At 46.3% G+C, this 25,991-nt stretch overlaps 1 protein-coding gene across 2 annotated transcripts in view; it reads right to left on the bottom strand.

The window, feature by feature from the left end:
• LOC144828274 (phospholipase A2 inhibitor and Ly6/PLAUR domain-containing protein-like) overlaps window positions 1-25,991 on the bottom strand; it is a 230,831-nt gene that overhangs the window by 32,821 nt on the left and 172,019 nt on the right. The window lies entirely within an intron of this gene.

Below are 25,991 nucleotides of genomic sequence, written 5' to 3'. Positions count from 1 at the left end.
TGCGTACCCAAACCCACTGGACCAGAGACAAATTAATTGACCCTGTCTAGATACTACCCCAGCAACGGTACTCACCGGGCAGCAAGAACGGAAGGCCTCGGACTGGACTGGACTGCTACGACGTCGGACTACGAACTTCGGACTTCAGTTACAGGTGGGCCTCCGGATACCTCGGACCTTGTATTCTCGGCTTGGGCTCTGGTCGGGACTCGCCGCGTTCCTCACCGCCTCGTCTGGATGCTGGACCGCAACCTCCGTCTCCTCCGTGGGCCTGAGGGATACTTGAAGCAGAAATATCTGCACGTGCACGGTATGGTTCCGTCACGGCTGCAGAGGATCAGGGGGCCTGCGTGACTTCACCGGCGCGTGGGGAAAGGGCAAGTACCTGTTCGGGCGCCATTATGTGGTAAATAAATAATTAATTACCGGTACTATTTTTGAATACAGTGAATAAAACAGATAGCTCAATAAATAAGAAACAGGATTCGAGGTATCTTGAGTCTACAGGCTTTAATCAGGCATAAAGGACAGGAACAGGACAGCCTGCAATAGTACGGGATGGCAGCTGCCAGGGAAGGGACAAGGGAAAACTGGGTAACTTTTTGTAACAGTTCATAGTATATATCAAAACAATTGCATTACATTCAATACAGTAGGCGTAGCAATAGGCGTGACTCGTAGCAGTCGCGGAAGATAAGAGTAAAATGGGTGTAACAAGAAGTCGTGTACAGGGCGTATACATAGACATGTGATGTAAACGTCATGGAAATGTCATAAATGGGGCGGAAACATGGAGGGGGCTACCTGAGCAGCTGGGACCTTTAACCTAGTGGTGCGCGCAAACGGGCAATGACGTGTTACCAGGAGGAACTGGGGGCTATGACTTCTGCGCTAGAAGAGGAGACTAAAGTCTGTAGTGTCAGAGCGACATGTACCTAAGGCATATCTGGTATCTGGTGTTTGGAGTACATATTGATAGAATCCAAAAGTTATCAGGGCAAAGGCTACTTGACACTAAGACTGGTGCGTGCATAATTCTACATGTATTGCATGTGCTAGGAATATCCTATGAATATTAATACAGTATTTCTCTTACATGGAGACAGGAAGGCTAGACCATGGCTGAAACTATTGATACGATTCAGTAGCTTAGGAATGCAGAGAAGGAGGGCTGGACTGATAACTAGAAGCATAACATACTCTTGGCAGACTGGGAGGCAGAGCCAGGCCGGGCCGGGCACTGTGAGGCAGGAAGTAAGTGAAGGGTCAGGGATGCAGGTGGGGGCTGTATCGTTCCTCGGAGAGGGTTCAGGAGATTGGAGCTGAATCTGATGTCCGGGCCCTTTTGAGGCCTAGAAACGGGGACAATTCAATGAATTTAACGTGCACACTGTAAAATGTGGCAACATAGGCCTAATACTCGTTGCTTTCACGAGAACTGGAAACTGGCATACTAGAGATGGACACAACTATAATTGCGTCTTTAATCGATCATAGGGGAATACATGCATATCGATCATGCACATATAGCATAATATGGGGAACACGTAGGCACATATAACATGGCTAAATTTACTTTTCCACAGAAGGACGAATGTCTCACGAGCAGATGTTAGGGCAACTTCTTTCTGGGACAATAGAGCTCTAAAGCGACTCATCTTATTGAACTCCGCTTTCAAGGTCGGAATCGTGGGCCAGATGGAAACATCCAGTTTCCCATGTGGGGTGGATACATTACATTCTTACAGCAAACGACACGCTCACTGACTGTAACTACATAACTAATTCCGGCTATCAACCCACAACAATCTTCATTATTTAAAAGTAAATAACTCCCGTTTGCCAGTAAAGTAAATGTGGGCACAATAGCGGGAACGGGTGTACCTTTCAAAACACACGCTAAATTCGGCTCTTCTTGATTACAAGAGCCATGCAACTGGATGTGTCTGCACAATAATGAATGATCCGGAGTGTCGGTGCATTCTTCACCATTCAAGAAAACCTCTTTACCCTCCCGAATGCATCTGTAAGTAAACGGAAGCGACCAAGCTTCACGGAGATAACCAGTGCCTAGAGGCTCATAACTACCAATGACATAGTACTTCATGCAATTTTCGAAGTTGAACATAGAAATTAACCCATGGATAAGCCACGTTGCTGCATTGACTTTCGCCACTGAAAATGGTAAAGTTTCCAACCGTTCAATGTGTAACATGGAAAAAGTGGCATCTTTCATTGACATTAAACGCTGCTTGTCAGTCAAATTAAATGGTGCAAATAAGGACGAGGTATTCATGTAATGCCATGGCACTTTGCCAGCTTTTAGAGTCTGTAATGTCCAAGCAAACTGCATAATAGAACGCAATTGATTCTGGCCATGAAACAAAGCAGACATATCATCCTGTACAATATCAACAACAGATGAAACAATATTGTCTAATGTGTAAATGCGAGAGGACAATGTGTTAATACTGTTATCTACAACTGCTAGCACTTTTTCTAAATTAGCTTGATCTATAGCTCTAATGCAGGTAGCCGCCTCAATCTGGGACATTTTCCAGACTTTGTTGTAAAAAGCATATATTCATCTATTCGATCTGCCGTTAGCCGGGCCTTTCACAAAATCATTCAGATCAACATCATCAGTCAGTTTAGATAAATTTAGCTTAACTGACGCCAAAGTGGAATGTTTGAGCCAATTCTGATATAATTTGCCTCCAGAATAGGTAGTTACCGAATGGCCACTTTCAAAACGGGGATCCACTCTGACCTGTTTATATCCAGGGGTGAAACCCAGAAAACGATGCTGACACAAATCAGCACTCCGGTGCCAAATCAAACAACCCTCAGGATCCAAACTGGATATGTTAAAGGAAGAATTAAGCAACATAGTTTGCAAATCTCTGATTGAGAACTTAGTGACATTATTCTAACCGGAGTATTCTTCAAATTCAGGGAATGAAGGAGCATTTAATTTTTTAACAGTAGCCAATCTAAAGCAAGTTGTCTGTGGAATAGTCGAATACAAAAAACAACATGTGGTTTGGGATGAGACATGCACGGTGCAAAGCCTCAGTGCCTTGTACTTGCCAGCTTTGGGAACCCCAAAAAGATTTAAGGTCAATAGTATCCTTCCACAGTAGCCCCCAACAGCCAATTGGTTAAGAAAGGACTTCAAATACAATAATTTTGTGTCGGTAAGTCTAACCTTGGATGTGGACTTCTCAGTCATTTTAAAATAAAATGCATTGGGATTTGACTGATTAAAATCAGTGAAATAAGTGAATCTCTTCAAAAAAGAAGCAGAACTGCCTTGCGCAGGAGCTGGACAATGTTCCCATTGTGTATAGTTAACAGTATTCCTCCTGGTATTATCTTAATGTAGGAAGTGATTGCCAAAATGTTAGAAACAATACAAATCACCATAATTAGCAGATTCTAAATACAAATCTTCAGCATCAAAGGCAGCATAATATTTCAAATCAGAAAAAAATGCCTCTACGTCCTGAACATCCCAATCATCAGAACGTAGATTTTGTTTAACCACATCCCCCATAGAAACTCTAAGCACATTAGGGACATTTATAACTTCAGTGGGTCCATGAATTTGAAACTTAACAGGCCAAGCAGTGATGTTAACATAAGACAGGTCATTCTTCAAACGATGTGATGAGGAATTTGGAGCCAATTTTCCATTAATGGGGCGAATGTAAGTTCTCTCCTCGACATAGTGTCCGTTGACAAGGCGAAAAAAATACACCACAAAGCCAATTGACATGAACAAGTATATCGGAAAAAGCACCACCCAAATGTAGGTCCAAGGTGGAATCAAAAAATGTTTTTTAAAAAGCTTTGCCAAAACAGAAATTTTTGAAGGTGTCTTCGTTGTGTGAGAGTCAGTGTCAAAAGAAAATCTGGATTCTGTAGCCAAGCGAGTCTGTAAATCAGGCATCGATAAGTCAGTGGGGTAAGTATAGTCAGTTTCATCATGGCGAGTACCCGGCAGTGAACTTCATAAAGGACTTGAAACTGCGGGCAACTCAAGGGCAACATCAGGCCTGGGATCAGAAGCCGGGGCCAAAACAGAATTTCTCAAAATCGCTGGACATGAGACTGCCGTAGTCATACTAAGAAGAATCGGCCTCTCTGTGTAGTTTGACATTGTCAATTGAGATATACCTCTTTTCTTTACGACCTGGAAGTGGAGGTAAAACGACTGTTCTTGTGCCCTTCACGCCAAGCACTCTATATGAAGGACCAAATTCTTTTTTGTTTTCGATCTTCTCTCGAACCAGTTCTCCGACTTGTGGTAGCCAGCCAACTACCGGAATCTGCAACTCAGCTTCTGATGTGTAGGGCAAATGTTCCCTTGCAAGACCGTCCCTCGTCTTTTGTAGATCCTGTAAAACATTGCAATGTTCATCTACGTCAAAGGAGGCAGCAACAGCCACCGAGTATAGACCGTCAAGGTCCGGGACGAACATCTTGATACCAAAGAGCATTTCGTATGGGGTCCGCCCACCCAGAGACCTTCTAGGGAGATCATTTAGAGAACGCTGCACACTATTGAGGTGGGCTAGCCAGTTCTTGCCAGTGCCTATAACTCTAGCTGTCAAAGACTGCTTTAAGTTTCAGTTCATCCGTTCCACAACACTATTACCCTCAGACCTGTATGGAGACGAAAACTTGACTTGGACCCCCAACGAAGCCATAGCATCCTTATACGCCTTAGAGACGAAGGCAAGACCATGGTCCGAATGGAAGATGCCACAGGCAAAAATCCCCACAAAGACGTGCAAGTCTCTTATGACAGTTCGTAAATCAGCGCTGTGGTGGGGCCACACCCACACAAAGCATGTGCATGAATCAACTGCTACTAAGATGTACTTATACGCAGTATCAGAAGAAAAGGGACCGCAGTATCAGAAGAAAAGGGACCGCAGTGATCTACATAAACACAACCAAGTGGTCTATTAGAAATGTACAACTGTGTCTGGGGCGGACGCGCATCAGTTGTAGGCTTAATGTGCTGGCAAATGTCACAATGGCGGACATAATCACGCGTCTGTGTGTACAGTCCCTGCCACCAGAAACATCATTGCAACTGAGAAACAGTAGCCAAAACGCCCGCATGCGCAGATGCTACACCTTCATGGGCAGCTGTAATCAGTGTGGGCCTGCGGTCTGTGTTGGGAATCAACCGTTCACCAACATCAGGTGTTTTCATATAAGGGACTTTATCAGGACTTAAGTGATAAGTATACTTCGAATGGAACCCCTTAGGATATTTACTTCCCTTCTCAGTGGCAGCCACAGCTGCTAAGATGTCATCAATCTTACTTTTGGAACGCGTAACTGCTGCAACCAAACATGTAGATACTGCTGTTTTTGCGGCTTCATCAGCCAAAGAATTCACGACAGCGTGTACTCCTACGCGGTGATGACCGAGAGTGTGAATAACATACACGAGAGGCAACCGCTCTTTAAGCTCAGCCAGTCGGACCCAGATCATTTTATGTTTTATTGTGCTACCTTTGGATTCACGAAAATCATTCCAAATCCCAAAATTTAGGTTCTCATTGTAAGACTGGACACAGTAGTAAGAATCACTCACAATAAGAGTCGTCACACCAGGATCTACGTACTCTAATGCAAGCATCAGAGCACGGAGCTCTGCCAATTGTGCGGTACAGTCCCCTAAAGTCTGCGTGTTCACGACTTCGGACTTGAATTCATCATTCATTATGGTACTCACCACAATAGCGCAAGCGGAAACGTATGCGTGTTTAGACCCATGCGCAACCTGCGCTGACCCATCAGTTTAAATGATACAGTGGAAATCCTCCAAAGGCCGCGTAGTCAATGGCGCAGGATGAACAAATTCATACTGCAAAAACTCCTGTGACTGCAAGGAGGCATCAAAAATAAACGTGACATCCGAAGACGTCAAAGACGCTGCCCACTGAATCCACCGAGGGTGCAAAGCTTTAGAATTTGGTACACTGGCTCTCGTCACTGCCTCTAGTGCAGGATACGGGGTTACATCCAACATGCATTTTCCCTGTGACAGTGCACGTTCTTTCAGAATCGCCATCTGCACTGCTGTCAAAATTTTCTCCACAGAGGAAAATCGCATTTCAGCCGAAGTGTACAAGTGTGACTTGTAAGCAATAGGTAATGTGTCTCCTTCGTTAAAAGTCAGGTAAGTGAAACCCACCGCCCCAGGGATGATTCTTATCACCAGGTTGGTGTGGTTATCACGAGTCAGTAAGAATTTAGATTCAAAAAGGTCAGCCTGCAAAGATTGTAAAATAGCTGAATGTTCCGGCAGCCAGCAAGATTTGGTAAAAGTTGGTAGTATCAAAGCATACAAGGGCTTGATACGCTGGGCATATTCGGGAATATAAGTACGCCCGAAATTCAAGAAGCCCAGTAAAGATTGTGGTTTCTTCAGGGCTGTAGGAGCACGCAGTTGTGTGCATTTCTCCAAGAAGTGAGGGGCCAACCCTCTACCTTCATTGTTGAGCTCGTAGCCCAGAAACAACACTGTAAACTCTGCAATGTGGGATTTAGCAAAATTAAATTTGTAACCGAAGTCCCCAAAGCAACAAATTATGCGGTCAACGCGACACAGATGCTCCCACAATTTGTCGTCTGTGAGATAAATGTCATCCACATACAAACACGCATTCGGGTCTACCCTCTCTAAGAGAGAGACAATGCGGGCTGCAAACACGCCTGGACTATTCTTATAGCCCATTGGGAGGCGTTTAAACTGACGCTGTTTGCTGCCGATTGTAAAACTGGTCCATTGGGAGCTCAGGCCATCCAAATGGTGGGCAAAAAAAACGTTGGATATGTCAAGTGTGGTTTTAAACCGTTTACGCTCAAGACTATCCACTAAGGCAGAGCCATGGGTATTCTGTACTGCGCAGGTACGGCAATGCAAGTTCAAATGCCAGGAATCCAATACCAAACAGTACGTTCCGTCAGGCTTGGTCACAGTAAAAAGAGGGTTATTTATCGGTGACACACAAGTTTCAATTACACCCTGCTATTCCAGTTGTACAAGGATTTACGCCACGGAAGCTTTAGCTTCACGTCGGATGTGATATTGGGGTTGAGGCTGTGGCATAGACCACAAAGGAATCTCGTGGTGGGGTGAACATTTATCCCAACCACAGTGTGTATGGTACAAAGCAGGTGCAAGGTACTTAGCCCACTCTTCTGCAAAATTCTGCGCATGCTCCTCTGAGACTGTGTGCGCGAAACTAGGGAGAATTACCTCCTCCCCTCTCGGAGTTGCGAGAACAAAAGGTGGGGGCCAGTCAGCCTCCGCTAACAAAATGTCATAGGTAGTCGAAACATTCTACCAAAATACCCCTTTTATGGTACGTTGTATGTCACCCTCTATCAAAAGGACAATTTCATAAAGTCTATCAGGGGGAGCTACTCTGGTATCAGCTGTCTCCACAACAACATAACGGTCAGTTGCTGCCACCTTCAGTAGTGGACGCAAGGCCTCTCGCACAATGGTAATCTACGCCGCGCTGTCCAGCAGGGTCAGAGCCCATGTCAGATTCCGAAGCTGCGTTCTCACTATCTGTGGCATATCTCGCTGTAAAAGCGGCAACCTTTTTCTTCTGAAACTGGGGTCTTTTCAGTGTTGAATCATCCTGTTTGCCTTTGACGTCTTTTGGGCAGGGCTGGACACGAGTATGCTGGCCACCCCAGCCTTTGCCGCCACCTCCACCACCGGTCAATCGAACCGATGTGACCTGTAAAGAACGAGGAGAGCGTTGATCAGGAACCTGAAACCTATCAGGCGACTTAATCGTAGTGCGGTCGCGCAAATCATATATGCGTTCAGTAGACGCAGGCACCGGTAATGGGGGACGGGACTCCTGTTTCTGCTGCTGTTGTTTTCCCTGACCTTTCTTTTTCGGCCAATTCTGTTTCTTAGCCTTAGACTGGTCATCAGTCTCCGACTTCTCACCTTGGGGTTGCTTCTTCTCTCTCGCAGAGAAGGACTTGAGCCCCAAACTATTACAGCCCACAGTCTTATAAGCCACCGTAATAATTCTAGGTAACTGGCGGGGTTTGTCGGCATCGGGAACGGCTAGCAAAGCATTAGACACCTGAAAGTTAACCGCATCTCCCTTGACATTCGCAAGTACTAGATCGGCAACCACATCAAAACTTCCGCAAAGTCGCATTCCCAATTCAACCGCTGCCTCAGATCCGTGCTCATCCTGAACACGTTTAATGACCGTCGGCAGGACAGTCATTGATGGGGTGCCAAAGCCCTTGCATAAACTGACGCAAAGATTTTGCCCCAAGTCTCACAGTCTCCAAACTCTGGGGTCAAGTCCTTAGGCAAACTAATTGTGAGAATCCTGTGCTTTTCTACAGGAGACGTGTTTGGAAAAACTGCTTCCAGCTGGTCAAATTTCTCGGCAAGCCAGAATGGAAATTCATCCCTATCCTGGGGGCGCCTACCCATCACAGCATTAACCAAACAGGACTAAGCTTCATACTGCTCGGTCCGGCTGGAAGCGCGGCAGCCCCCGGGGCCCCGCCCGGGAGATTGCGGGAAATGTATTGCACTAACGACCTAAATACACTAATTGCGACTGTATGCAACGGTCACAACTCTGCAACGGGGACAGCTCCATGCCAGTGATGCGGCGTAAATCCAGCCAAAACAGGCCAAGTAGCGCCTGGAATGGACAAAGGACCTAACCTGGAGCCTAATAAGGAGCGGGGTAGGGCGCCATTTAACCAAACTCGGTGCTGCCAAGCATTAATCGGAACTTCCTGTGTCCTATAGGGAACATACTCCTGTGGCACGACACTAGAGTATAAGTGTCAAACACACCAGTATTTGCATTCACTCCAGGGAAGGTCACCCACGAATAGAAAATTTTATAAGGGAAAGCCACTTCCGCGCTCACTACTAAAATAACTGCCATGCCCTCTAACCCGATCCCAAAAGTCTGCAGATGATTGCGAACCGCAATTCGACTATGTTGCGGTATATCAACGCCAGACATAGCGACACAGGAAGAAAGAGGTACAACAAAAACTTTGTAGCACAACTGGGTAGGAATTCAAAAGAAAAACCGTTTGAAAAGATTCAAGCTTGAAAGACCTATGTAACAATAGGTAGGTTTCACCGACACTACTATTATCTGGAAACAATAGTGAAGGGGTTAAGGACTGATAGAAGTACTACCCAAGTGTCATGTAATAAGACCACCATCGTTAGGGCGCCATGTCGCAGGGATTCTGCTTCTACACAGAACAGTGCGCAAAGACTTGGAACCTTGGATGGGTTTGGGTGTGCCAAAAACTCACCTTAGTACCCAAAATCCCCTACTAGACTAGCAATCAGTGTCTTATTGGTTCTTACAAATCCCCAATAATTAGACAACCCAGAACATGAACTTAGAACACCTCAGGAAACGTGGAACACATAAACATTCTTTCGTTCTACTCACTGATCAGTCCAAAACAAGGAGTAAATGAGGACACGTGCAAGTTTGAAATATTTATTTCTATTACTGTGTTCTCAAGTACAGTATCTTAGCTCATACAAGCAAACATATTATAAGAAACAAGGTTATCAGCATAGCTACAATTCCATAAAATATAAAGGGAGAAAGCATGTTAAAATGCTATAGGGAAGAATGCTAAATAGCACCTAAATCCTACCCTCCCTTGCTAGTATAATATAGGATATCTATAGAAGGTCTCTTGGATTTACAAGGGCGGCGCCATACCTTAGGTTCTAGTAGAATGAGATCACGTCATATTCTACACCAGCTCTCTGCAAGCGAAGGTTCGTCAAACTGTGTCTGCATGCTCTGCGCAGTGCAATATTAAACGGGCTGAAAACTCGAGGCACCCACAGCTGCATATGTGTTATGTCTAAGACATGCGCTGATCAGACCGAATAACAACTACTGTGTTGAAGTAACCTTGAGGGCCTCGACACTCACTGTTCAGACATCGCTTACCAAGCCAGACTGATTCTATAGGAAAAACATATTATTCTCGTGTGAAGCAAAATATTCTGCTAAACTCTAAACATTTATAATATCATGTGCTGTGTGCAAAAGCAACAGAAAGGAGAAAATGGCGTTTAAACTTCTAACAAGCTCATGCTAACTTAACACAATATAAAGGCAAAGGCAATCACCATGACACCATGTGCTCGCCATGTGCTCTGTCCTTCCTTTCTGTTAACTGCTCTTGAAATCTGCCTACAAACTGACTATATTTAGCATCTTCCACCTTCGCACATGCTCTGTTGAGCTTGCAGCTGTCCATGCAGCTGTTGTAGTTATTAAATGTCAGGATGTGTTCACCAGAATTAGCAACTGTTAGCTCCTCCCACTTGTTGACTGTGCATTTTCTGTATGACCTTACATGTCCCCAAAACCAGCATTTTGTACTTGTACCGCCTTCATTTGAGCCTCTGTGTGGGTATAAAAGGACCAAGCTCCTTCCAGTCAGTGTGCTACCTCATACACTACCGAAGGGTGTTGTGTGAATGTAGTTCCACCTCATGAGGTTTAATAAACTCTGTATTTTCTATTCCAGTTTCTGTGCCAACTTCTTCCTATTGGTCTGAGGACTCTGTGCAGAGAAGGGTGAATCCCTTGCACTGGTAGGCCTTGCTAAGCTCACCACCACATATAGACTGTAGCATCCCAATTATTTTGAAGAGTATTGATCTTGTGTGGTGTATCCCCTTGGGGTGTGCTGTATTGGTGGACAATTAGTCACATCAGAAAGGTAGGAATTGCAGGGACAGAAAGAATTATATAGTTTTCCATCTCCTTTTGAATCACCTCATTCCCCAACAGGCAGGATGACAAAAAATATTATGGAAAGCATTTCTCTGGATTCTTTTTGATTCGGTGGGACTCAGTCGGTTTACAGTTGTAGATTGCTCCTCTCTGCGTGGTGCTGGTTGATTCGGAGAACAACATGGTCCTTTCTTCTACACCCAGGCGCCCTTGCTAACTCCCCCAGTGGGAACATGCCTTGCGGACATCTGTGCATGCTTTGAGCCATATCACAGGCTCTGACAACCTCCTCAGCCACTGTGGCCCTGAGGCCTTGAAGCACTGGAGGGCACTACTGCCGCTTCTCCCCATCCGGCTCTGCTTTCTCCTGCTTGGACAGAGTCTGCTGCCTGCTGGGCATCTATAACTGCTCCCGGTGCCTCTTACCAGCATCCCATAATGCTGACTGGAGCTGGCAGGACTAGTGTCTCCACGGCCCATCACTGCTGAACTGGGTCCTTTGGCTTCAGCATTGTCTGTCACAGGTGAACCATACAAGTCAATGCAAGGGGCTCCTTTGGGGATACAATTCTTTTCACCACAACGGAGCTGCTCTAATATCAGAACCATGGTGTAACCTGGATTTCTCTGGGCCTTGTTGAAGCCAGGCCCATCCCCCCACCATTTTTGGGCATCTCTTGAAAAGATCTTTCTACTACCTCTATCCTGGTCTACAGGTTTGCCCCACACCTTCCAGAGACAGTTGGACCCTGGACACTATCAACACAGACTGGTTCCCTTGCTCATGGAAGGGATTCAGCCCAGCCCACTGTTGATCTCCTCCCTGCCCTTCTTGTAGAGGCCAAACGCCTAGAGTTTCAGGACCTGAGATGATGCACCTTTATTTATTGACGCTACTGCACTACATGTCTTGGCTTGGCCGATTCACACTTTCCTGCAGTGGCGGCCAGCTGGGCAGCTACACTATCTAAACCCAACTTGACTGGACAGTGATTTCTTTCTCTCACCTGCCTTCCCTCACTGTGCACCTGGGCCTTGCCTTCTTTACATCTTTTACTGAACCCGGCTCCTAACACCATATTCTCATATAAATCCTCTCACCAGCTGCTCTTCAAGGGTGTATTGGGGGAGGGGGAAGAAGTTGGCCTCTGCATCACCATCACTGGAAAAGCCTCTAGACGCCATCCTCAAGAAACTTACCTCCTACAGCTGTCTTTCATAGACCTCAAGATAACCGATCTTATAAAGAAGTCAAGACCATATAGGACACCATCATCTTTTTTCAAGCCCGAGAGGAAATAGTGGGCAGGAAGCAAGTCAACGCAGCAGAGTGAATGGGTCACCTGAGACTGGACAACAATCCAACAAATATAAGTTGACCTTGAAGACTGGTTGTTCCACCTGCACATCTGCTATTATGGAATACCAGAATGTCTAGAACACAATGACACCAACACGTTCCTCTTGGATCTTATCCCATGCATCACTGGTCTGTCCTTTAACCCAAACTGGAAATTCAGAGGGCACATAGCATTTGGTCTTATACTACTTACTTCTCTACTGTATGCTCCACCAGACTTCCTTAGCCTATTTTCTATATCATGCCCAAACCATTCTTATTATACAGGATTATGGCCACGGTTCTGGTAAAGTTGCTATACTCACTCACGTCTCTGTTGTTGCACTTGTTTACCTACCTCGGGTTGGAAGCACTTCTCTCTTCACCATCTTTACGAATGGCCTCTATACATCATCATACATTGACAGTGTCTGATCTGCTATCAGTCCAGTTGACCTGGAGTTGCTAATAAACTAATTTGCTAATGCCCCCTTGCTGTCATTGCTCGTACAGGTGAGCACAGTTGGACGGTGAAGCGAGGCAGGGATGGAGTGGTGTGGAGTGTAGTGGAATACAATGGGATAGTAAAAATACAACCACTTACCTTGTGCTCGCCGACAAGGTATGTGGTTTTATTTATTCATCTAACGATTTACTTCTCACTATCCTGTTGCATGTTGAATTCCATTATCCCCTACCCCTCCACACCCTGCCTCACCGCACCGCCTCACTGTGTTTACCTGTGTGAGCCACCACTGTCCCCTTGGTACCCACTGTATTATTTTCTCTCCTCTCTCCCCCAGTCTTGGCACCCTGAATATACTTATCTCTTAAGAGAATGACCATCATGAGTACCCCATGCCATCCTATGTCTCCAAGAGGGGTGTCGACACACAAGAAACATACACTTAACACCACCTGAGCATACATTTACTACTCATATCCTTACCACCCTTTTTACTTTGTCTGGTCTGCCTCCTTATTGGCTTAACCTCCCTGTGCCAAATCCCCCTAATCTGCCTACCTCCGCACATGCCCTTAGATAATGTTGGGGTTCAGGCTCCCCTTCACCTGCACCATTCCTGTGCACCCACAGCAGCCGTATACTTCATCAGCTTCACTCGCTAATGGCCACTACCATAGCCCACCACCCCCTTTCTTTCATCACGCTCAAAGTTAATGTGCTGGACTCATATTAAACAGGAAAAGATCTGAGCACTGACATTAGCCCTTTTCCAAGAGACACAGCTTTTAGCAAGGGAGGCAGAGAAACTCATTGAACGGGTGGGATGAGTCCTCCCAAGCTGCCGGACATCAACCAGTCGTGCCCCTACCGTATTCAGTGACACCATGACTAGCTACAAAAAATATGGGGTGGCCATTCTCATTCGCAAATTCTTTCCATGTAATTTTGTAGAAAACTGGTCAGACGATGAGGGACAATATGTGTTTGCAAGCTCTGGACTGGCAATATGGTGTCCAACGTGGGGTATGTCTACTCTCCTAAACGTGACATGTCCGCCATTCTCTCCCACCTCAACAGCCCCATCATTGAACTCCGCAAATCCCATATTGTATTGGGTGAGGATTTTTCCCAATAAGACTGTAACAATTGGTGGCCTTCTGGCAGTAGGAAATGAACATTCGCCATACAGAAAGTGGCTTACGGAACTTGAGATCTGCCAAGCACACGCGTAGGAGGAGCAAAGCTTTGTAAGTGTGCTGCAGAATGCTAACAGATGAAATAATGAGGGAACATAAAGATATTTATTCTTATTGTACCGTACCGTAGACTTTTGAAGCATTCGCTGGTTTACCAGACTTGGTAAATGTGGGAATGAAAATAAATCCATGGGTGTATGCGTTGTAACATCTACTCTCCAGTGACCTTTGACCCCACTAGGTAGGTCACTCCCCCTCCGCACAGCACTGCCTGTGTGTCCCCTGCCTCAGCTGCCCCTGCTGAGGAAGTTCGAGGCTACGTTTTCCAGAGTCAGGACGCACTCCTTTAGTTTTCTGAATGTATTTCAATTGTGTTTCATTTTATCCATCCTTTTATCTTTGCATGCGTGCGATTTGCTGAGTGCCCCGCCCAAGGGCACCGGGTACTAACAACATCAGAAGTGGGACTGCATCCAGTCCCCAGCGAAATGCACAGCGAATTGCCACATTTGGCTTTTCTTTTCTCCTCATTTTAGTCACATAAATCCATTTTATCCATTTTTATCATGTTTTATCCTATTTTATCCACTTTTCTGAAGACGGGACCACACGCTCCGTGTACATGTAATTTTCAATTTTCTACTGCTCAAATGGTGTCTCTTCAGACTTTTTACCAGGAACATGATTGACACATGAATTCTTCCAACGCAGTGTTTATTCAGATAAAATCACCCAATGCATTTCGGGCTGTTATGCCCTTCTTCGGGGGTTACTGTAATTAATCACAAAACAATGCAATTACACGACTGTACATGCACAACTTTCACGTTTCTCGATATAATCTACTGTTATAAAAACATATTATGCCCATTGCCCAAAAATAATTACCGTGTTATAATTATCTAATGAACCAACACAATGTAACCAACACAATGTACCCTCATTATTACCCTCTTTTTCAAAACCCCGCTCTTCCCAACCTAGGAAATATGCTATGCCTCCCCGTTCTTGTCGGTGTTCTTTGCCGGCGTGTTTGCTGCATGGCTCTAAATTTCTTTGTTTATACAACATTATACTTCCTCAGGAATTCTTTCCCCTCATAAACAAAACGGAAACCTCATGCGGTGATCCATTTAATTTACACATTTTTCTGCTGGCGGTCTAAAAACCTTCCAACATTCGTTACAAATATCACCCTCCATTTATACTACTCCCTCGGGTATCACATACCTTCCGTACTGATTAACAACGGACACACAGAATAGGTGGCATAACAGCCCGAAATGCATTGGGTGATTTTATCTGAATAAACACTGCGTTGGAAGAATTCATGTGTCAATCATGTTCCTGGTAAAAAGTCTGAAGAGACACCATTTGAGCAGTAGAAAATTGAAAATTACATGTACACGGAGCGTGTGGTCCCGTCTTCAGAAAAGTGGATAAAATAGGATAAAACATGATAAAAATTGATAAAATGGATTTATGTGACTAAAATGAGGAGAAAAGAAAAGCCAAATGTGGCAATTCGCTGTGCATTTCGCTGGGGACTGGATGCAGTCCCACTTCTGATGAAGTTCGAGGCTATCCACCACCCGCAGGCTACCACCTGCATCTCATCCCTGGTGGCCAGTGGTATGTCTTAGGTTTGTTTGTCATTTGTCATTCCATTGTATTGGACTCTCTTGGTGTTTGTGACTGCTGTTGTCTGACCCCCCTTCACTGCCCCCGTGATTCTGTGCCTGTTTTTTCCTTCTGTCCCCTTCGCTGCCCCCGTGATTCTGTGCCTTTCTCCTTCTGTCCCCTTCGCTGCCCCTGTGATTCTGTGCCTTTTTCCTCCTTCTGTCCCCTTCGCTGCACCTGTGATTCTGTGCCTTTTTCTCTTTCTGTCCCCTTCACTGCCCCATGATTCTGTTCCTTTTTCTCCTTCTGTCCCCTTCGCTGTCCCCGTGATTCTGTGCCTTTCTCCTTCTGTCCCCTTCGCTGCCCCCATGACTCTGTGCCTTTTTCTCCTCCTGTCCCCTTCGCTGCCCCCATGATTCTGTGCCTTCTTCTTCTTCTGTCCCCTTCGCTGCCCCCATGATTTTGTGCCTTTTTCTTCTTCTGTCCCCTCCGTTGCCCCTGGGATTCTGTGCCCTTGCTTCTGTCCCGCCGCTTTGTCCTGCGCTTCCCCACCCCCTTGACTGCCCATTCGCTGCCCCCGCCTCCCGCCTCCGAGCTGCTCCTTCTTCTTACGTACCCATATATGGCGGCTGCTGCGCGTCCGTGCCGCTGGCGTGCTGAAGGCGGCCCTAAGGCAAGCCCATGTGTCCCCATCCATGCCGGGACCGCGCCCAGCACCAGAAACCTTGACCCCGCACTCGCCACGATGACCACTGCTGCTACGATGCCAGCATACTGCAAGCCCCCAACTCTGAATGGATCTACACCTGCATCAAGGCCGCACCGAAACGCACACATGGTCCCTTCACCTGCTAGAACTGCAGCTACACAAGCCTCATAGTCACCGAACCACCTGTCAAGAAAAACCTCAACCACCTCTGATGCATCCTACTGAACACCCGCTCAGCACGCAAGCATGCCGTTGAGCTCTGGGACCGGCTCATCACATCATCCCCTGAATTCGCCTTTCTGACAGAGACTTGGATGAACTACTCCTCTGCACCCGACACCGCCATAGCCATCCCAGACGGCTACATGATCACCCGCAGAGACCACACCAACAGAGTCGGTGGAGAAATCGCCATTGTTCACAAGAACAGCGTCAGGGTCTTGACCAACACTGTCGACTCTGTCAGCACCGCTGAACACATGCACTTCCAGATCCACACAGACCCCAATACCACCCTCCTAGGTACCCTCATCTACAGACTTCCCCGGACCCCGACCCCAATTCAGGGACTCCATCCTCCTCGGAGACCTGAACTTTCACCTTGAGAACAACGACAGCAACTCCACCACCCTGATCGACAACCTCGCCTACCTTGGACTGACACAGCATGTCACAATGCCTACCCATTCCGCCGGCCACACTCTGGACCCTGTCTTCTCCTCAAGCTCCCACATTGCCTTCAGATACACCACCAAACTCCTCTGGATCAACCACTGCTGCATGCACTTCACCTTCCAGAAACCCACCACACACCACCGCACCCAACAGATCCCCAGTCACTGCTGGAGCAAAATCACGTAAGACCAACTACACGGAAACCTCACTCTCATCCCACACACCGACTCCTCCAACATCAACGATGCTGTCTGCAACCTCAGACGCTGGATCAACGATTGCGCCAACACTCAAATTCAAATTGACTTTATTTCGGATATATTGCAATCCATAAAAGTACACACATTAAACAGTTCATATTAAAAACATCACAATAATCACAAAGTCAATCTAGATTACATACAACACAAATATTTCTTAAAAGAGTGCGTAGACAAAATCAGTACAAGAAAAAGTGCAAGTAATATCCATATACAGAAAAAAGTGCAATAGTGCTTTGGCTGCAGTTAATACACAATTACTCATCCAAACATTTTCTTAGTCTCATGGTTAATTTTAAAAATTCTAACACCTGGAGAACACTGTCAGAGTGCAGCAGCTGTAGGTACATAAGGGCGGGTCTGATTTGATTAAAATTAAATTTCTTTAAAAGAGTAACCAGATACCGCCTACGGGGATATTCATAAAATGTACATAAAAATATAAAATGCAGCATATCCTGTGGCAGCCACAGGGAGCTGCAGGTTTCTTAAAAATGTCCGACTTAGGTCTATTTAAAAGATGATGAAAGATGTTAAACCTGAACCGAGTCAGCAAAAATTTCTCATGGGAGGTGAAGGAGCATGTTAGATACATTTCCATAGAATCACAAGTTCTTAACATGATATACTTTCTAACATTAGGTTTCGAGAGCTCAACTTCATCTCTTAGAGCATTACAATTCAAGAAAAAGGCTCTCTTGATTGCTACAACATCACCCTTAACTATATCCCTCGGGTTATCAAACAAGTTCAGGCGGCCAAGCTTCAAAAATTGGGACTTCAAATATTTAAGCCAAGGTACACACATTGCATGATCGAGTGATACAAGATCTTCCACTATCTGGTGGGTTAAAGGAATTTCATCACTTAACCATAATTTTACCCAGCACAACAGTGGTTTCAATCCAACAATGTCGGATAGATGCAGACAACCAAGTTCTTCATGAACAGCTAAATTCGGTGTACTACCAGGGACACACAACAGGCGCTTTAGAAAATTATTTTCAACTATTTGTAGTTGTTCGCCACTTGTGTAGCCCCATATCTCGCTTCCGTATACTGCAGTGGCTATGGATTTAGCGTTGTATAATTTCATCATAGCCACATTTGGCTTTTTCCCAAATTTAGAGGCAAAGTTGAAGATGGAGGCATTTACTCTAGTCATTTCCCCCTTTTTCTTGGCCAAATGTGGGGCCCAACAAAGCTTCGTATCGAATAAAACACCCAAGTATGAGAACGTCTGGGTGATAGGAATCAGAACATCATTCAATTTAAAATTGAACTTCTTTTTAGGTTGACGGCCAACATGCATTATAAAAGATTTAGAATTGTTGACCATAAGGTCCCTATCAGACATAAAATTATTAAAAGCATTCAAAAGTGCCTGGAGACCTAATTCTGTTCGTGAAATTAAAACCGCATCGTCGGCATATAAAAGCAAAGGAATACCCCTCGCACCAGCTCTGGGACAATCTGATTTTACCTCTTGTAGTTCTGCCTCTAAGTCATTTATATAAAAATTAAAAAGAAAAGGGGCCAGGATGCACCCCTGACGTACACCTTTATTAATAGTAAAACAACCCGTGGTTTCCCCAGTCGATGAGAACCTCACATTGGCTCTTGTGTCATTATGCAGATCCGCTAGGAACTCCACGATCCCCCCATCAATTCCCTTGTCCCTCATGGTCTGCCACAGCCTCCCCCTGTTGACACAGTCGAAGGCTGAGGACAGATCCATGAAGGCAAGGTGAATTGCTCCTTTCTGTACATCAGTATATTTATTCAGAATAAGAAACAAGTTGAGACACTGAGTTATGGTAGAGCGCCCCTCACAAAAGCCATATTGAGAAATCGACATGATGTTATTTTCATTCGACCAGCTTGTTAAGCGTTGAAGTATAACTCTCCCCATAATCTTAACCATTGAATCAATTAGGGATATTGGTTGATAACAAAGTGCACTTCCCCTATCTCCCTTCTTAAAGACAGGGACTATAGTTGATAGTCCCCACGTTTCCGGACAACCCACAGTGGCCGCAGCATTAAATACAGCAACCAGAATGGGCGCCCAAAAAACTGGATCAGATTTGTAAAGATCCGGTGGTATTCCGTCAGGACCTGGTGCTTTATTAGCAGTGAGGCCGATTATGGCGGCCAAGACCTCACTTTTGTCAAAAATAATGGGGCTGTCCCTATCATAGGGGACAACAGCCATGGATCCAGGAATTTCAGAATAGTACAGACTTTTAAAATGACCTTCCCATTCCTCTTTAGTTATACAGCAGACAATTCCATCTCCAGGGTCCTCGGTCAAAAAATGTTTTTTAACCAGAGCCCAGAATTTGGTGCTGCTATTCAGGGTAGAGGGGTCAAGCAGTTCCTCCCAGGCCTCTTTCCTCAGTAGCTCCTTACGGGCGATGGTAATAGCCTTAAATTCCTTTCTACAGAGTTTTACAACCTCCCGATTCCTCGGGGAAGCTGACAATGCAAGCCTCAGTTTGCGAGCAGCTACAGTACAGTCATGGCTAAACCATCTCGGGCCTACATTAGCCTGTGTTTTATTAGGGACCGATAGAAACGCTGACACCTTCTCCGAAATATTTTGATAAGCCTCTAGGACCAGCCTAGGATCACCCCCCGTTAATATAAACATTAATGTCCTCTGCACACCCTTCAGAGATGTTCTTATAAAGGATATCCGCAGAGACCATGCTGTTGTGCCCAGTCTACCTTGATCAATACTCTTCTTGCCTTTTTTTACCCAGGGACAATTCAGATAGATTGTTACAGGGTTATGGTCACTGAATTCGCTAAGGAGGATGCAAAAAGAATCTAAAAAAGGTTGCATCGTCCTCGAGACAAGAATATGGTCTATAAAAGTACCCCTTCCATGCCCCTTAAAGGTAGGGGTATCAAAACGATATGACGGGTCCTTTAGTGACATAGCCAAAAAGAGGTCAAAGTCATTCATTAGGTCATTGCACATTTCCCCCTCCTTAGTGTGCTCCATATGAAGACAGTCCGCACGAGCACAGGTCATTTCTGGTAAGCACTTGAGCAATGGATCTATACAAGGATGCAAATTAAAATCCCCCATAATCATGAGGTTATGGCCCACATTTTTCATAAAATTAGAGACAAAAGAATTAAGTACATGAATGTGATTCCTACCCGCACTATCAAAAGCAGCATTATAAAAATTCACCAGGCCCACAAGGACATTACCTCCAGATAGAATTAAGCCCATAACCCCTGTGTGTTGTACTTCAATTCTTTGTACTTCACATGGTATTAATATGGAGACAAAGATTATAAGACCCCCCTTGGGCCTTCCCCGCAATGATGGCAAGGCTGGCACAAAGAAGGCCTTATACCCTTCTAAGAAGAGGTTACAGCCCAGCTCCCAAGTCTCTTGCAAACAGATAATAGAGAATTGCTTTATGTAGGTAACCCAATTTACATCAGACATTTTGGCCGCAAGACCAGCAATATTCCAAGAGACAGCAAGATATCCTGACATTTTACCCACCGGGTTAACAGAATTTATAGATTCCCCTGAAGCCCTGGTCTCCTGAGCCGCAGGTGCCCCCAGTCAATCACACTGCTCAAGACCGGATAACACTTCATACCTGTTCTGTGTGTTTAAATTCGACCCATATTGATAGTGACCGGCACTGGGACTCCTGTTATAAGTTCCAATGGGTCCACCTGACCCACAGGAATTAGTGACATTATAAAGAAATTGAGACTCTTGCACAGGAGTATACGGTTCAAGCCCCCGCCTGGTTAAACTCTGTTGTGGTAGAGGTTTGCACAAATGCGCATAAAAGTAACCCAGGGGGCATACACAGATACTATTCATATTATATACCAGAGCAGAAGCCCTCAAAAGAATAGTTGCCACATGCTGGGGGTGTTTGAAATTTACAACTATACAGTCCCCTAACCCAGTCTTTTTAGACGGCCCTACCCAGTTTACACGCCTAACTGTCATAATTTGGTCAGAATATGAGACGGGGAAACCACAGTTTTTGTTGAGCCATGACACTGTTTTATTTTTCAAAGAGGTTTGAGATTCGTCAAAAGGAGATGCGGGATCGGTGCCACAAGGGGGCACATTAGTCAGAACTGCCACAAACGGAGCACTATCTGGTGGTAAATTAAGATAGCGATTGTACCTCGGGGGTCTGGGAGCTCTACTGCTTTGTGGGTTTGTAGATGGTTGTTGCAGCGGAGCAGCTGTCACAGGGATATAGAAGTTTCAGGCCCTGAGGCCACTGCAACAACAACATTCTCCCTCCCTTTATTTCGTGTATCATTGACTTCAGCAATTTCACTCCCTTTCCCCCCAGAATGTACATTTCCACTAGATGTGACATTTTTCTGTAACGATAACAGACCACCCAGCCTTGTCACTTCCTTGGCTAGGTTATCTATCTTATTGGTTAATGGTTTAATAAGCTCCTCCATTTTTGCTGTTAAGGAAACTTCTAAGTTTTTTATAAGTGAAGCTAGGAAGTCAGGAGTTATAATTGCACCATTACCATTACCATCGTTATTAGTGCCCTTGAATACAAAAAGGGTTGGTATAACAGAGCTGATAGTTGCCTTACCATCCTTTTTTTTAGACTTATCTTGTTTCCCATTCACCCTTTGAGACAGTGTTCTGCAAGTTCTCATGGCCCTGGTTTCTGGGTAGGTCTCATTCAGCACACCAATATCAGAACTTGACAGCACCTGTGGGTCGGGATGAACCACCACATTCACAAGAATGGGCGCCAACACTCTTACCCTGCTGAAGTAACCCACCAACAGAGATACTAGCAAGAGAGCTAGGTGGTTCACCCTAGAACTCCTAGCCTCCAAGCGCACCTGCCGGAAACTAGAGAAGAAAAGACATCGGACAGCCTCGCAGCCCACAAGGACGCCTTCCGCAAACACCATCACCTCATCAGGTCTGCCAAGAGGACCTCCTTTAAAGACCGCCTCGACAACAATGCACACAACAGCAAGGAGCTCTTCAACATCGTAAATGAACTCTCCAACCCCAGCTCCAACACCAACAACATCCCGCCATCGCAAGCCCTGTGCGACTCCCTCGCCACCTTCCTCCATCGCAAGATCGCTGACATCCACGACAGCTTCAATGCCCAGGCAGCCCCAACAGACATCGACAGTCCAGACACCCCACACACCATTGACCATGACCCCTGCCAGCCTGGGCCAACGTGAACATAGATGACACCATCAAGACCATGAGCACAATCCACTCCAGCTCCCCATCAGACCCACTCCCGAACCACATCTTTCAACAAAGCCAGCAGCTCCATCGCTCCCCACCTGCGCAACGTCATTAATCTCTCCTTCGAGACAACGACCTTCCCAGAGAACTGGAAGCACGCCGAGATCAACGCCCTACTCAAAAAATGCAAGGCGTGGAGAAGTGTGGCTCACTGGTTAGAGGAGGCAGACCCGGACGCTGAGATCAGACCCGGGACCAGGGTTCAATTCCCGACGCGGCAGGGTCTTGAGCCCAAAATGTCCACGGACTCGGTAATTCTAGCTTCGGTGCCTACTCGAATCACAGGTTCACACTTTGCAACTCTGGGCAATAGCTTGCTTAATCTCCACTACGCCCCCCCGCGGCGGGATGCCTGGCTTTCACCTTGGGGATACCCAGTAGGGGCTATCTCACAGGGAAAAACCAGGACGGGATCCCAATGCAAAGCGCTTTGAGACCTGGCGGTGATATTGCGCTATATAAAAACCCATCCATCCATCCAAGGCAGACCCGAGAGACCTCAAGAACTTCCGGCCCATCTCCCTGCTTCTGTTCCCAGCCAAGGTCATCGAGAAGATCGTCAACAGACAGCTAACCCGATACCTCGAAGAAAACAGCATCCTGGACCCATCCCAGTCAGGGTTCCGCAGCAACCACAGCACCGAGACTGCCCTCATCGCCACCACAGATGACATCAGGACCCAGCTGGACAATGGTGAGACAGCGGCCCTCATCCTACTAGACCTCTCCGCCACCATCGACACCGTCAGCCACCGTACACTATGCACACACCTCCATCACGCAGGGATCCGAGACAAGGCCCTGGAATGGACCACCTCCTTCCTCTCCGGCAGAACCCAGAGCGTCCGTCTTCCCCATTCCAATCCTCAGCCTCCAAGATAATCTGCGGCGTACCCCAGGGTTCATCCCTCAGCCCGACACTGTTCAAAATCTACATGGCCCCGCTCGCATAAGTCGCCCGACAGCACAACCCCAACATATTCTCCTACGCCGACGACACTCAAGTGACCCTCTCCCTCACTACGGACCCCCTCACTGCCAAATCCAACCTCCACGAAAGAATAAAAGCTGCCGCCGACTGGATGAAGATCAGCCAACTGAAGCTGAACACGGACAAGATGGAGGTCCTCATCCTCGGCTCCAACCCTTCAGCCTGGGATGACTCCTGGTGGCCTACGGCACTGGGAGCAGCCCCGACACCCACCAACCGCACACGCAACCTGGGAGTCATCCTCGACTCAACACTCTCCATGACCAAGGAAGCCATGCAGTCTCCTCCTCCTGCTTCAACAACCTCAGCATGCTCCGCAAGATCTACAGGTAGATCCCGACAGATACAAGAAGAACAGGCATCCAGGCCCTCGACAGAAGCAAACTCAACTATGGAAGAGCCCTCTATGCAGGAGCCCCGGCTAAGCTCATCAAACTACAGCAACGCATTCAAAACACCTCTGCACGCCTGATCCTCAACGTATCAAGCCACATCAACATCACCCCCCACCTGAGAAACCTGCACGGGCTCCCTGTCAACAAGAGGATTTCTTTCAAGCTCCTCATCCACGCACACAACGCACTCCACAAGACCGTCCCAGCCTATCTCAACAGACGGCTCTTACTCTACATCCCCAACCGCCAGCTCCGTTCCGCTGACCTTGCCCTTGCCACCGTCCCTCACATCTGAAAAACAACCACCGGTGGAAGATCTTTCTCTCACCTCGCCGCCAAGACCTGGAACATCCTCCCACTGAGCTTACGATAGACCCAAGACCTGCTGAATTCAGGAAACTACTCAAGACCTGGATGTTCAACCAGTAGCGACCCTCCCCCTTTTTCTCCCCCAGCGCCTTGAGACCCTGACGGGTAAGTAATGCGCTCTACAAATTCTTGATTGATAGATACAATGCCTTCATAGGGCGGAGTAATGCAAGCCAGTCACTTGTATTCCCTCGCATTACTCCATATTTACCAATCAATGCAGGGCCATGCAAGGTGGCCTTGTGTTGCTTAGAGAATTTTTTTTCTATTGCATCCTGTGTTTTTACTATGTGTTTGCTGGTCTAGATGCTTTGGGCACTTTTCTACTGCGATTCACTGCCAAAGTGCAAGTACTCCCTATTGTAAATTGTTGTAATGGTTTAGTTACTCCATGATTGGCTTATTTGATTTTCTTACCAGACACTAGAACAGCGCACCATATGTGCCAAGGGCCTAGAAATAAATGCTGCTGTGGGCCTGCAGCACTGGTTGTGCCACACACAGAAGCAGCTTGTCAAATATGGCTCAGGCCTGCCATTGCCTGTGTGCAGTCTGGGAGTGCCATATCGACTTCGCAAGTGCACAAAATTGCCAGAACCTAAATCTTCCCTTTTCTACATTTTAGTCACCCCTAAGGTAGGCCCAAGGTACCCCCATGGGCAGGGTGCATCGTGTGGCATGTTCTGATAGTGAACTATATCCAATTTTGTCCCCATAGGCCAGATGGGCAGTTTGATTAAAAAATCTTATAATCTTAACTGACCCAGGAAACTAGGTAGAAATCAGAGTTTAGTATGCTTGAACTCAGAATGTTAAAATGCATTATTTAGTGAGGGTGGTTTTAACATTCTGTGTTTGGAAATACCACTTTTAGAAAGTAGGTATTTTCTTGCCTAACCATCCAGCATGCCTCTGCTAGGTTTGTGTATTCCATTTCTGGTTTGTGAGTGACATGGGGCTCCAGAGGCTAGAGCGGGTCTTGGCTCCAGCAGTGTAATGGGTCAGGGCTGGGCTGAATAGGACCTGCATTGAATAGAAAGTGAGGGGCAGAGATTTCCTTTTACTGACCTGAACCCTCATAGAATAGAGAGTAGGGGGAGGCGATTTCCTTTCATTTACCTGAGCCAGGTCTGGTCTCAGACAATGCTGTCTCCACCTCCTGCCAGGAAACTGCCCAGAACTGGTTTTGGCTGGTCACAGGCACCCTCTGCCTTCAGAGGACAAAGGATGTACTGGTATAAATATTGGGGCCCAGAACCCATAACTTTAGATCACTTCTGGGAATAAAGACAGACCTTTTCCAAAGCGAAGAAGCAATTAAGCTGAAGGAGGAGACTGCCCCATGTACTGATTTGCTATTTCCGGGGATGGCCTGCAGTGGTTACCTTATTTGCCAAGGAAAAGGGAAAAGGACTTTTGTGGACTTTTCATAATTTTGAAGAAGAATCTCCAAAGGCTTGAAGTGTGCTTGCCTTCTTCCTGAAGTCTCAGGACTACAAGACTTCACCACCAGCGCCCCTGAATTCACTTGCTGGGAATTCTAACTGCATAAATGTGCCTACTGTTTTTTGGGCCCTCGGAGAAGACTGTATGTCGCTGGGAGCTGGAAGCGCGATGGAACTAGGAGAAGCATGTCGCCGCCGCAGCAGTTGCTGTTGCATCACCGATGAAACGCGTCGCAATCGCAGAGGTCGCAGTCACATCACTGGAAAAGCGCGTTTCAGGGCCAGAAGTTACAGAGTGAGCCGCACGACCATTGGGCGTGCAGGCATCACATCCAATGTTGTCGCATCGCATCAAAGACATCATTGTGTCACATCGCACCGTATCATCACATCGAGGTGCCATCTTGACA

Source organism: Lissotriton helveticus, chromosome 4_1, assembly GCF_964261635.1.
Source record: "Lissotriton helveticus chromosome 4_1, aLisHel1.1, whole genome shotgun sequence".
Lineage (NCBI taxonomy): Eukaryota > Metazoa > Chordata > Amphibia > Caudata > Salamandridae > Lissotriton > Lissotriton helveticus.
This window is presented reverse-complemented; position numbering and strand designations above follow the sequence as displayed.